Here is a 14,179-nt window from a genome sequence, read left to right as displayed (position 1 = left end):
ACAGTCTTGGCTCCCATGGGTGCCCTGAATTAGGTTTTGCTCCTTTGGGATTTGCCCTTCCATAGAATCACAGCATTATCGAATGGTTTGGGTTGGAGAAGACCTTAAAGGTCACCCAGTTCCAATCCCCCTGCCGTGGACAGGGACACCTCCCACTAGCCCAGGCTGCTCCAGGCTCCCTTGTCCCTGTTGCTATGGGAGCCCTGTGCTGGGACACGGGTGCCATGGTAGCAGTTCTGGCTCTGACTCAATAGTCTGCCAGGCCCAGGACGTTGGCAGTGGCACCACGGAGCAGCCAGGATGATCATCTCCACGTGGCTGGTGTACCTCCTCATACCGAAATTCATCATCGTGCTCTTCCCCTGTGTAAGTGCCTCAAGAAGCAGTGGGATGGGAAAAGGCCTTCACTGGGGGCTTGGCAGCAAGTTTCCTCTGCTGCCAGGGGTGCTGGCCAGGATGGGGGCTCACCAGCCACCTCCCTTCCAGGCTATTCCTGCGGTGGAGGTGGGGACAGCGCCACTGATGGAGCAGCAGCTGCGTGAGGTGCAGCTGAGGCGTGTGAATGCTCCCCTAGGGGAGCCTGGGATTGAAATCCAGGGAGGCTTTCCCAGGATTTCATGCCAAGGCAGGGTTGGGATGGGGTGGGATGGAATGGAAGGTCCTCCCAGTGGGGTACTTGTGGTTGAGAGTGGCTTTGCTGCCTTTGCAGATGAAGGAGGGGGGCTTCCGGGCTTTCCTCATCAGGAGAGTCCGGCGCAACGCAGTGGTCGATGCCCTTGGGGAGTCCTCCGGCAGCTCTGGCAGTGAGTGTGAGCCCACAGATTGGGATCCATCTTCTGAGGGTGGCTGTGCCCCAGAGCAGTGTCTGGGATCTTGGCAGATGCCGGGGATGGAGTCCTGGGTGATGGTCTGGCATTAGATACAGCCTTGGCTAAGAAACCTTCCCATCTGCACCCTTGGAGGCAGCCAGCTTCGGCCACCCTGTCACCATGCCTTGCCCAGGGTCTCCCCATCCCATGGGTCCTCCTGCCCTGAACACCTCACCCCCCTCTGCTATTGGCAGGACAATGTGACTCCCATTGCACACCCACTGTGATGGTCACTCAGCCACTCCTTCCTGGAGGGCAGAGCCACACTCTGCCTCTTGAGGCTGAATTAAAGCCCCGTGGTGCCCACTGGGACTGGCTGGGAATGGGGCTGGAAGTGCCAGCTGCTGGGCTGGGGAGCTTGGTGGTGGCAGCTGCAACACCTGAGGGAACCAGCATGATGCTTGCAGCCAGAGCTGGGTCTGCTGCATGCTGAGAGACAAAGTGGTGCAGGAAGAGCTGCAGCAGATGGGAACCTCTGAGCATCCTTCACCACCTTGGTGGGGCTGCCATGTCCCCCAGGGCTCCTCTCACCCAGATTCCCCACGTGCTCTGGCTTGCTGGCCCTTGGCAGGTTGCAGCTCAGGCTCCCACTCACCCTGCTCCTGGGAGTGAAAGCCTGTGGGCTTCACACCCCATCCCCTGCAAGGAGAGAGGGTTGGTTGATCCTGGTGGGAAGCAGAGCACCTTCTAACCTTCCTGTGTACCCCCTAACCTTGGCTTGCTGCATCACCTCCCAGCAGGTTCACCAGGCCAGAATCAGATTTGCAGATGCTACTTTTGAGTGAGAACTAGGAGGTAAGAGAGCCCCAACCCTGTCTGATGAAGCAAGGCTGGACAAGGAGCCCTATCCTTCACTGTCTCCTTTGGGGCCACCTGCTGCTGCAGCTTCCCTTTCTCATCCTTTTTCCTCCAGGTTGAGCTGCTCTCCATTCCTCTGTACCGGTGCCTTTGAAGTTTGGTGCTCGTTCATCTGGAAGCACCTCCTCTGCTAATAAAATCCGTGTTCAGCATCAGAGCTTGTGCCTTGCGCGGGACCCTGCGGTGCGCGGTGCTGCGGTGTCCCCAGCCTGGCTGGTGGCCGTGCCGCGAGGTGGCGGTGCCGGCTTGGCAGCTCGCAGCACCGCCGGAGGTGAAGGAACAGCGAACCGGGGAGAAGAGGCCGCCCTGACCACCTCCAGCATCGCTCCCCTCTGAGTATCCCCCTGTGGGGCTGGGATGGAGGGGCAGGATGTTTTCGTGCATCTGCCTTTCCCTTGAGCGGTCCCTGCTGCCCCCACCCCGCTGCTGAGATCCCCTCGCTCTTGCCACCCCCAAACCTCCCTGCCCCGGGTTTTGGGGCTGTGGGAAGGGACAGGTCATGAAAGTCTCCAGAGAAGGAGACTCCACAGCCTCTCTGGGCAGCCTGCTGCAGGGCTCCAGCACCCTCACGGCAAAAAAGTTTCTCCTCATGCTGAGGTGGAACCTCCTGGGTTCCTGTTTGTGTCCATTGCCCCACCACAGGACACCACTGACAAGAGCCTGGCCTCTTCTTCTTGCCCCCCACCCTTCAGATATTTATAGACATTAACAAGCTCTCCTCTCAGGCTCCTCTTCTCCAGGCTAAGCAGCCCCAGGTGGGGGCTGTGGAAGTGACCTTCCTCTGCATCCCTGCCTGCTCAGGGGGCTTAACTGGGAAGCTCAGAGCTGGTACCCAGCAACGCTGCACACCCTGAGCTGCATCCTCGACACCCCAAGGGTGCTGGGGAGCTGTGCTGCATTTGGGAGGGGGTGGCTCTAAGCCAAACCCCCAAGGCAGGCTCTAAGAGGTCCCAGTCCTGCTCCCTACCCTCAGTTTTCCGTGTCCTAGCTGACAAGGCAGCTGGGGCTTGGTGATCTTTATCAGGGGCCGGGGGTGTTCCCCAGCGCCTTGCACCTCCCCCCTGGGAAATGAGAGTTGTGTGGTGCTCAGGACAGCATGGGGAAAAGCTGGGCAGGAGGTGAGGGAGGTCCCTTGCAGTGTGGAGAGCAGCTTTGTGCTAGCTGAGTTGTGCCTTCACTGCCAGCTCCCCAGCTCCAAGAGAGGTTGTCCAAAACCTCAGCTGGGATCTCCATCCTTGCTGCTAGAGCCACGGGCACTTTCCCTCCTTCATCCTGTTCTGGTTGCACCAGGATGAAGGAGCTAAGGGTGGGAGAAAACAAACCTTCATCAAGGTGACAGACTGCAGGCAGCTGGGGGAGGCGCAGAGCTGGGGGAGGTGAAGAGTTGGGGAGACGCAGGGCTGGGGAGGCGCAGGGCTGGGGGAGGCGCAGGGCTGGGGATGCTGCCATCCCCTCCATACTGTTCTCCTGACTTCTACCTTCAGCCCCAGCCCTGCATGGAGCAAGAGGTGAGCATCTTGGGTGCTGTGTGCCCCCACTTGCCCCCACTTTGCTCTCCCACACAGCCCCCGTCCATTGCTGTCCCTGCTCCCCATCCCCTGTGCACCCCCAGCTCCTAGCCCAGCATCTCCCAGACGCCGTGCCTTGGCAGCTCCTCTCTGCCATCCCCTGGCTCTGGCGAGCGCAGGGCAGCCCTGGTGCTGCCCTGGTGCTGCAAGTGTGGGGGCACAGCAGTGGTGTTAGCAGCCCCTCAGGCCAACATCCTCCCCGTGCCAAACTGTGGAGCCGTTTGGGGTTGCTGTGGCAGGGAGCAGAGAGATGGCCGTGGTGCTGACCCCGGCAGGACAGCAGCCTGCTCTGCAGGAGGTCCCCGCTGGGTTTTTATCAGCATTAGCATCCAATATCCCCCAGCTGCTTCGTCTTTGCTTTGCATTTATCGATATTACCAGAGCTGATCCTCCAGTCCCCCCTCCCTGGGTTTATTAATATTGCCCTCTGATCTGCAGGAAGCAGCCATGCTTTATATTCCAGCCCCATCCCCAGCTTCTCCAAGCCCCTACGCCATGTTTAATTAGATTTTCTCCTTGGCTCAGGCAAACACAAATTGAGCTCCTGGTATCTTTCTCCTGGGCTGGAGCTGGTGCCTGGCTGAGGCACACAGCATCCTCCAGCCCATTAATATGCTGGTGCCACACAGGGCTGGTGCACATCTGCAGGGGCTTGCCCGTGGGACATGATGATTTTAATCCCCCCCCCCCCCCACCTCCCCTTTCTCATGCTTTATATGGATGGCATTTAACCTGGCAGGGAAATAGGTTTGCCCACAGGCTTCGGGGTGGCTGGGTTGAGGGCTGCTGATTAGGAAGCGGCTCAGGGGCCTCAATCTGAGCTCAGGGGATGCTGCTGCTGACCCTTCTCCCATCCTGTCACCCCCTGCTCCTGGGCTGCTGATGTCATCTCCCAAGGGGTCCTCCTGGCTGTTGGCTTTCTCCAGGCTGGCTGCGGGGCAGGACCCTGGGGAGGGGCTCTGGCCTCTCCCCGTTGCTCAGTGGCTGCCTTCCCAGATCAGAGGGAAGGGAAATTGTTTATGCAAAGTTTGTCAGTTCCTGCAGGCATGAAGGGAAGCGCTGATTGTTCTCCAGCTATCTCAAATCTTTTGCCAATTTCCAAGATTAAACATTTTCCCTGCCTCTTGCAGGGGTGGTTGGAGTTCACACTTTGATTTCCAGCCTGGCTGTCCAGCAGACACCTCAGTTCCATTGATCATTGGTTTGTTGTTGTTGTTAATTATTACTTCTTTATTTCCACCACACCACCCCCCCCCCCCCCTAATTTTTTCCTCCTGCCATGGTCTCACCCTCTGTGTGTTTCTCCTGGGGAATACAGGAGGGAATCTGGAGGAGGACGCTCACATAGAGACCACCCTAGGGCTGGGTCAGGCCTTCTTGACCAACCTGTGATTCCACAAGGCAGGATCCTAGAATGGATTGGGTTGGAAGGGACCTTAAGGATCATCCAATTCCAACCCCCTGCCATGGGTTTGGGATGGAAGAGACCCTAAGGATCATCGGGTTTCAACCCCCTGCCATAGGTTTGGTTGGAAGGGACCTTAAGGATCACCCAGATCCAACCCCCTGCCATGGGTTTGGGTTGGAAGGGACCTTAAGGAGCATCCAGTTCCAACCCCTTGCCATGGGTTTGGGTTGGAAGGGACCGTAAGGAGCATCCAGTTCCAACTCCCTGCCATGGGTTTGGGTTGGAGGGACCTTAAAGATCATCCATTTCTCCCCCCCTGCCATGGGTTTGAATTGGAAGGGACCTTAAAGATCATCGAGTTCCAGTCCCCTGCCATGGGTTTGGGTTGGAAGGGACCCTAAGGATCATCCAGTTCTCCCCCCTGCCATGGGTTTGGGTTGGAAGGGACCATAAGGATCAACCAGTTCCAACCCCCTGCCATGGGTTTGGGATGGAAGGGACCTTAAAGATCATCCAGTTCCAAGCCCCTTGTCATGGGTTTGGGTTGGAAGGGACCTTAAGGATGATCCAGTTCCAACCCCCTGCCATGGGTTTGGTTGGAAGGGACCTTAAGGATCATCCAGTTCCAACCCCCTGCCATGGTCAGGGATGCCTCCCTCTAAACCAGGATGCTCAAGGCCCTGTCCAATCCCCAGCTCCCTCAGCCAATCCTCACAGGTCTTGTGCCCAGGACCCTTCACCACAGCTCCACAGCCCAGCACTGCGCGTGACGAATGCTGGTGCCGCTCAGCACGTTGCTGAGGCCACCTTGGCTGCTGTCTGTGCCTGACATGGTGCCTGCTGGCAGGGGGGCAGCTGGGCCAGCCTGGGCCAGCCTGCTGGGAGCTGCCCCATTTGCATACCCTGGGTGAGCCTATGAATTATGCAGCCTCCACGGCGCGTCCGGAGGAACCGGCTGCAACCTGCAAGTGTTGGAAAGCAAATTTATCTTCATGTCTTATTGATTTATTTGCCTTTCCTCTTTTCTTTCAAGCTTGGGCAGCTGCAGCAAGGAAGGGAAACCAGCCTGGGCGGTTCAGTCGGACAATGTTTCCCCCAGCCGTAGCCAAGAGGTCCCTTTGGGCTTCTCCGCTTGCAGGATGGAATCACAAAGCTGAGAGCTGCTGAAGAGAGACCAAGCTCTGCTGAGAGTGCTTCTGGGGGGGGGGGGGCAGGAGCCTGGGAATGGTTCACAGAGGGGGTAACTGTGGCTGGTCAGTCTGGAGAAGAGAAGGCTCCCAGGTGACCTCATTGTGGCCTTCCAGGATCTGAAGGGGGCTCCAAGAAGGCTGGGGAGGGACTGCTCAGGATCTCAGGCAGTGCTAGGACTAGGGGGAATGGAATGAAGCTGGAGGTGGGGAGATTGAGGCTGGAGGGGAGGAGGAAGTTCTTCCCCATGAGAGTGGTGAAGCCCTGGAATGGGTTGTGCAGGGAGGTGGTTGGGGCCCTGTCCCTGGAGGTGTTTGCAGCCAGGCTGGCTGAGGCTGTGGCCAGGCTGATGTAGTGTGGGGTGTCCCTGCCCATGGCAGGGGGGTTGGAACTGGCTGATCCTTGTGGTCCCTTCCAACCCTGAATCATACTATGATACTATGAACTGGGTTTGGTGACATCAAGGATGACATCAAGGATGACATCAAGGATGCTCATAGATGAAGTCTTGGAGCATGGATGCTCAGGAACGGTGTCTTGGGCCATGGAGAGGTAAGCAGGGGGGTGGCTGCAGGCTGCTAGGTGTGCATGTGAGAGCACACAGCCCCAGGATGTCATCTGCAGCCAGGCTGTGGATCTGGGTCTGCCCTGGTTTGGCAGCCTCAGGCAGGCACATCACTGTGTTGGGAGCAAATCAGAGAATCATAGAATCAATCAGGCTGAAAAAGACCTCAGAGATCATCAAGTGAAACCTATTACCTAACACCTAACACCTCCTGACAACTAAACCATGGCTCCAGGTCCCACATCCAATCCCCTCTTGAACACCTCCAGGGATGGGGACTCCACCACCTCCCTGGGCAGCACATTCCAATGGCCAATTCCTCTTGCTGGGAAGACCTTTCTCCTCACCTCCAGCCTAAACCTCTTCTGGCACAGCTTGAGACTGTGTCCTCTTGTTCTGCTGCTGGGTGCCTGGGAGAAGAGACCAACCCCCACGTGGCTACAACCTCCCTTCAGGCAGTTGGAGAGAGCAAGGAGGTCTCCCCTGAGCCTCTTCTTCTCCAGGCTAAGCAACCCCAGCTCCCTCAGCCTCTCCTCACAGGGCTGTGCTCCAGACCCCTCCCCAGCTTTGTTGCCCTTCTTTGGGCACATTCAGATGTCTCAGTGTCCTTCTTAAACTGAGGTAGGTGCTGGCCATGGCTGTGCTGCAGCAGAGGAGCCAGAGCTCAGCTGGTGGAGGTCCTGCTCCCAGCTTTCCTGGTGACCTGCTGTGAGAGTTGGTCCTCCACAGGCAGCACCACCAGCTCCTAAGCAGCAGCCAGGCTTGAGGACACATCAGCAGATTTGTCCTCAGCAGGGCAGAAGTGCACCCATCCATTATCACACTTTCTCCATTGTCTCCTTGTCCATCCATCTATCCTTTCCACTCATTAACTCCACCACCTGCTTCTTCATTTATCTCCTCTCCTCACCAGTAAATCATTCCCACCTCCCCTCCCTGCACACATGGGAGAACTACCTCTGGGTCCCCTCCTCATCCTGGGCCCCCTCCTCATCCTGGATCCCTAGAGCCATGGCTTTGTTTTCATCTTGATATTCAGAGCTCTATCCAGGAGGAAAGCTCCCAAGTCCATGATGCTGATCAGAGGGCTGGAGCAGCTCTCCTGTGAGGACAGACTGAAGGAGTTGGGGCTGTTCAGTCTGCAGAAGAGAAGGCTCCCAGGTGACCTCATTGTGGCCTTCCAGGATCTGAAGGGGGCTACAGGAAGGCTGGGGAGGGACTGCTCAGGATCTCAGGCAGTGCTAGGACTAGGGGGAATGGAATGAAGCTGGAGGTGGGGAGATTGAGGCTGGAGGGGAGGAGGAAGTTCTTCCCCATGAGAGTGGTGAAGCCCTGGAATGGGTTGTGCAGGGAGGTGGTTGGGGCCCCAGTCCTGGAGGTGTTTAAGGGCAGGCTGGCTGAGGCTGTGGCCAGGCTGATCTAGTGTGGGGTGTCCCTGCCCATGGCAGGAGGGTTGGAACTGGCTGATCCTTGTGGTCCCTTCCAACCCTGAATGATACTATGATACTATGATCCTATGAAGTCCTTTGGGGCTTTCTTCTATCTTTTATGAGAGGTTCTGAAAGCTCAGGGGGCTTTAATTTACCCAACATGCTCAGGAACATGGGAAGGAAATAGGATGTGATGAAAATTGGGATACCATCCATGAGGAAAACTCTCAAGTCCTTTGGGGCTTTATTCTATCTTTTATGACAGTTTCTAACAGCTCAGGGGCTTGGATTTATCTGTTGTGATGGGTCCAAAATCATAGAATCACAGAATCAATGAGGTTGGAAAAGACCTCAAGGATCATCAACTCCAACCTGTCACCCAACACCTCCTGCCTACTAAACCATGGCTTCAAGTGCCACATCCAATCCCCTCTTGAACAATTCCAGGGATGGGGACTCCTCACCTCCCTGGGCAGCACATCCCAATGGCTAACAACTCTCTCAGTGAAGAACTTTCTCCTCACCTCCAGCCTAAACCTCCCCTGGCACAGCTTGAGACTCTGTCCTCTTATTCTGGTGCTGGTTGTCTGGGAGAAGAGAGCAGGATGCAGGCCAGGATGCCCTTGGCCTTCTTGCCCACCCCCCCCACCCCCCCACCCCCCTCTGGGACACACTACTGGCTCATGTTCAGCTGCTGTCCACCAGCACCCCCAGGTCCCTCTCTTCCTGGCTGCTCTCAGCCACTCTGCCCCCAACCTGTAGCACTGCCTGGGGTTGTTGTGGCCAAAGTGCAGCCCCTGGCACTTGGACTTGTTCAATGCCATCCTGTTGGACTCTGCCCATCTGTGCAGCCTGGCAAGGTCACTCTGCAGAGCCTTTCTACCCTCTAACAGCTCAACTCCTGCCCCCAGCTTGGTGTCATCTGCAAATTTACTGCTGATGGACTCAATGCCCTCATCCAGATCATCAATAAAGATACTGAACAGGCTGGGGCCCAGCACTGCTCCCTGGGGCACACCACTGGTGCCTGGCTGCCAGCTGGCTGTGGCACCATTCACCACCACTCTCTGGGCTCAGCCTCCAGCCAGTTCCTAACCCAGCTCAGAGAGCTGCTGTCCCAGCCAGGGGCTGACAGCTTGGCCAGGAGTTTGCTGTGGGGGATGGAGTCAATGTCCAGGCAGACTACATCCACAGCCTGCCCCACATCCAGCAGGCAGTCACCTGGGCATGCTCAGGAACCTGGGAAGGGAATGGGACCTGCTGAAATTCAGGGCTCCATTCAAGAGGAAAGCTCCCAGCTCCCTTGGGGGCTTTATTCTACCTTTTATGCTGGGTGCTCAAAGCTGTTGTGATGAGTCCAAAATGCTGAGGAAGCAGGAGAGGGAATGGAACCTGCTGAAATTCAGGGCTCCATTCAAGAGGAAAGCTCCCAGCTCCCTTGGGGGCTTTATTCTCCCTTTTATGCTGGGTGCTCAAAGTTGTGATGAATCCACCAAGCTCAGGAAGCAGGGGAGGGAATGGAACCAGCTGAAATTCAGGGCTCCATTCAAGAGGAAAGCTCCCAGCTCCCTTGGGGGCTTTGTTCTACCTTTTATGCTGGGTTCTCAAAGTTGTGATGAATCCACCAAGCTCAGGAAGCAGGGAAGGGAATGGAACCTGCTCTGTTCCTGGGTGATAGACCGTGGGTACCACTCACATCCACACTCCACCTGCCTTCTCCAGCATCCCCAGAACCACCCTTAGCTCCCACCCCTCCCAGCCCTGCCCCTTCTTCCCTGCTCCCCCCAGCAGCAAAGGTTAGCTGGGCTCAGCCAGCCAGCCGGCTGCCCAGATTCCTGCTCCCTGGGGCTAATTACGGAACAACATTAGATAAAAGTCAACATATGTTGTAAGAGGCACCATGTATCACCGCCTGACAGCTCCTAACAATGTGCTCATGTAACAGCTGTCAGGCTGCCCGGCTCCGGAGTGAGGAGCGTGTTGATTTATGGAGATCAGCTCTGCCCCGGCGCCCCGGCCCGGCGCGGCAGCGCCCCTCCCGCACGGCTCTGTCCCCAGGCAGCCTCGGCCGGGACCCTCCCTGCTGCCCCCAGCCCTGCTGCGCTCCCAGATGTGCCTGTGGCTGCCAGGCTGAGCTCCTGCTGCTCCCTCTGCGTGGTGCTGCCAGCCACAGGAGGTTCCACGCGTTGGCCGCAGCAACCCCAGGCAGTGCTACAGGCTGGGGGCAGAGTGGCTGAGAGCAGCCAGGCAGAGAGGGACCTGGGGGTGCTGGCTGATGGTAGGCTGAACATGAGCCAGTAGTGTGCCCAGGCAGCCAAGAAGGCCAAGGGCATCCTGGCCTGCATCAGGAAGAGTGTGGCCAGCAGGAGCAGGGAAGTCATTCTGCCCTGTGCTCAGCACTGCTCAGGCCACACCTTGAGTCCTGTGGCCAGTTCTGGGCTCCTCAGTTGAAGAAGGAGATTGAGAGACTTGAAGGTGTCCAGAGAAGGGCAAGGAGGCTGGGGAGGGGTCTGGAGCACAGCCCTGTGAGGAGAGGCTGAGGGAGCTGGGGTTGCTTAGCCTGGAGAAGAGGAGGCTCAGGGGAGACCTCATTGCTCTCTCCAACTTCCTGAAGGGAGGTTGTAGCCAGGTGGGGGTTGGTCTCTTCTCCCAGGCAAGCAGCACCAGAACAAGAGGACACAGTCTCAAGCTGTGCCAGAGGAGGTTTAGGCTGGAGGTGAGGAAGACATTCTTCATAGAGAGAGAGATTGGCCATTGGAATGTGCTACCCAGGGAGGTGGTGGAGTTACCATGAAGGTGTTTAGGAAGAGCCTGGATGAGGCACTTGGTGCCATGGTTTAGCTGATCAAATGGTGTTGGGTGATAGGTTGGACTTGATGATCTCAAAGGTCTTGAAGGACACCTTCAAGTCTCTCAATATCCTTCTTAAGCTGAGGAGCCCAGAACTGGACACAGGACTCCAGGGGTGGCCTAAGCAGTGCTGAGCACAGGGCACAAGGACTTCCCTGCTCCTGCTGGCCACACTCTGCCTGATGCAGGCCAAGTGTGGCTGTGTACAAGGCTCCTGCATCTTGCTGCTGAAGTGCTTGGGTACAGGTTGGCCAAGGAAAGGAAGGTGGGGGAGCCCCTGGCTGTGTTCAGATTCACAGAATCATTTGGATTGGGATGGACCTCAAAGCTCATCCACTTCCAAACCCCTGCCATGGGCAGGGACACCTCCCACCAGCCCAGGTTGTTCAAGATCTCATCCAACCTCAAAACTCCAAACACTGCTCTGCCTCTCTCCAGGCTCACTCTGGGTACAGGACAGCTTGAGACAGGAGCCACAGGGGCTCAGAACTGACTCAAAGCACCTGGACAAGGGGTGAGTGGGCTGAATCATAAAAAGGTCTGGTGTGGAAGAGACCTTAAAGGTCATCATGGAAGGGACACCTCCCACCAGCCCAGGATGCTCAAGGCCTCATCCAACCTGCCCTTGAACACCTCCAAGCAGGGCACATCCACAGCCTCCCTGGGCAACCTGTTCCAGTGTCTCCTCACCCTCACTCTAAAGAATTCTTCCTCATCTCCAGTCTCAATCTCTCCTCTTCCAGCTCAAAGCCATTGTCCCCCCCTCCTGTCACTCCCAGCCCTTGCCAAAAGTCTCTCTCCACCTTGGGGTGGCAAAAGGGGAATTGAAAAGTGAATCAGCCTGAGCTTTTTCACAGGCAAACCAACCACTCCAGCAGCATGTCCCAGGAAAAAAAGGAAGGAGGGATCCCAGGTTTGCTTACTGTGCAAGGACCTTCTGCTTGGAGAATTGGTACCATGTCTTATTTGAACATGCAACCAAAGACTTCTGGAACTGAAGTTTAAGTCAAACTTCAAATACACCAGGCAGAAAACATTCCCCTACCAAGGGGAAGCACTTGTGGTGGGCTCAGGGCAGGCTAAGGACACAGCTCCCAGCTGCAGGGAGCTCCCTGGGGACCTGACACTGAAAACTCCCCTGGTGACACTCCAGGAATCCCAACTTACAGAACTCCTTGGCCCAATTTCAGCAGAGCACCCAGATCATCCCTGTGGGAACTGGGGTCCTCCTGATGCTGAGCACTCGAGGGATGCATCACTGGGAGCCAAAGGAGCAATGCCCAGGAGCATCATTTCCAGTGTGCTGACTGAGGCCACCACATGCACTGAATTGTTTGACTCTACATTAATCATAGAAGGATTGATGTAATCATGGAAAGGACACCTCCCTGGGCAGCCCAGGATGCTCAAGGCTACATCCAGCCTGGCCTTGAACAGCTCCAGGGAGGAGGCATCCACAACCTCCCTGTGCAACCTGTGCCAGTGTCTCCCCACCCTCACTCTAACGAACTCCTTCCTCATCTCCAGTCTCAATCTCCCCTCTTCCAGCTTAAAGTCATTGTCCCTCACCCTATCATTCCCAGTTCTTGTCAAAAGTCCCTCCCCAGCTCTCCTGTAACCCCCTTGAGGTACTGGAAGGCTACTCTAAGGTCTTCCTGGAGACCAGGCTGAATAGTCCTACCTGTCCACTGTCCCCTTAGGGGAGGTTCTGCAGCCCTCTGCTCCCCTTCATGGCCTCCTCTGGACCCACTCCAGCAGTTTGATGTCCTCTTGTTCCAGTGTCTCCCCACCCTCATTGCTTCTTACTGTTTCTGTGTGACCTTCTCCACCTGGGCCTGCCTCAGTGGGAGGGGAGGGGTTGGACTGAGTGATCTCCAGTGGTCCTTTCCAACCCCTATGCTGGGCAGACCTGGGCTCAGGTGGGGGCTGGTGGGGAGGCAGGAGAGCTGCTGCGCGTCCTGCGCTGGAAGCAGCCTCTCTGCTGCTGGCTCCTGCTCAGCATGCTAAAGCAGCCCCCAGCCTCATGTAATTTAAAACACATGCAACTGTTTGGTTTTTCCTCCTTGGTTTCCTTTTGTAGCAAACCTTCAGGCTTGTGCTGGAGACATTTCTTCTTGGGAATGGGGTAGGATGAGGTGGGTTAGGTGAAGCGGCCCCAGGGGTGCAGCGGGTCGAGGATGCAGCAGGACTCAGGGGGATGGGAAGCAAGGCAGCAGATCCAGAATGAATTTGAGGTGGGGAAGTGTTTTCAGCTCTTGTTGTCAAGAGATCTCTCTCTTTCTTTCTTTCTTTACCCTCCCCCCTCCCTCCTCCTTCCCCCTTTCCTTTTCCAAATGGTGTTTTCTAAGCTGGATTTGCATCCCTTGAATTTGTTCCCCCCCACACACAAGTTTTCTTCTGTGTGTCAGCTGGGTCTGCAACCTTTTCATGTGGCTGTTTTCATGTTTGGTTTGGGGTGGGGATTTTTGTGATGAATATGAATAAAAGCATCTCTCCTGTGGGGACAGACTGAGAGAGTTGGGGCTGTTCGGTCTGGAGAAGAGAAGGCTCTGAGGAGACCTCATTGTGGCCTTTCAGGGTCTGAAGTGGGCTCCAAGAAGGCTGGGGAGGGACTTCTGAGGGTGTCAGGGAGTGACAGGAGTGGGGGGAATGGAACAAAACTAACCAGTCTATGAATCTCTGGGGCAGGAGGGGATTTTTCCTTCTCTCTCCCTGGTTTCAGCAGTCTCTGTGCTTGCCCTGCTGGGACACAGCCACAGCCCTCAGCTTCACCCAGTGGCATTCAGCTTCTGAGCTTCACCCAGCTCCTGAGCCTTCACCATCCCATTTCCAGCCTGTCCACCAAGCTCAAGAGAGGCAGCCTGAGCTGGTTGTGGATGCCCCTGCTTACTGCAGAGGGAGTTGGACAGACTGAGAGAGTTGGGGTGGTTCAGTCTGGAGAGGAGAAGGCTCTGAGAAGACCTAATTGTGGCCTTTCAGTGTCTGAAGGGGGCTCCAAGAAAGCTGGGGAGGGACTTTTTAGGGTGTCAAGTAGTGATAAGACTGGGGGGGATGGAGCAGAACTAGAAGTGGGGAGATTGAGATTGGCTGTTAGGAAGAAGTTCCCCATGAGGGTGGTGAGAGCCTGGCAGAGGCTGCCCAGGGAGGTGGTGGAAGCCTCCTGCCTGGAGGTGTTTGCAGCCAGGCTGGAGGTGGCTGTGAGCAACCTGCTGTGGTGTGAGGTGTCCCTGCCCATGGCAGGGGGCTTGGAACTGGCTGAGCCTTGAGGTCCCTTCCAAGCCTAACAATTCTATGATTCTAAAAATATGAGCCATGCTTGCTTGGACTCTGTGGTGTTGTTTGGGTTTGGTTTTCATAGAATCAATAAGGCTGGAAAAGACCTCAGAGATCATCAAGTCCAACCTGGCACCCAACCCCTCCTGACAACTAAACCATGGCTCCAA

General features: G+C 56.4%; 1 long non-coding RNA gene across 1 annotated transcript; it reads left to right on the top strand.

Annotated features, from left to right (window-relative positions):
• Positions 1–284: 284 nt before the first annotated feature.
• On the top strand, positions 285–1,816 carry LOC137451944 (uncharacterized). Its single transcript, XR_010989924.1, has 4 exons — positions 285–366; positions 710–803; positions 1,607–1,664; positions 1,783–1,816. It is a non-coding gene; the product is annotated as an uncharacterized lncRNA (long non-coding RNA).
• Positions 1,817–14,179: the final 12,363 nt, after the last annotated feature.

This window comes from Melanerpes formicivorus, unplaced genomic scaffold (genome assembly GCF_026170545.1).
Source record: "Melanerpes formicivorus ecotype bairdi unplaced genomic scaffold, bMelFor1.0.p_v2 SCAF_47, whole genome shotgun sequence".
Lineage (NCBI taxonomy): Eukaryota > Metazoa > Chordata > Aves > Piciformes > Picidae > Melanerpes > Melanerpes formicivorus.
The sequence above is the reverse complement of the archived record's forward strand: the minus strand, read 5'-3'. Positions and strand labels throughout refer to the sequence as shown.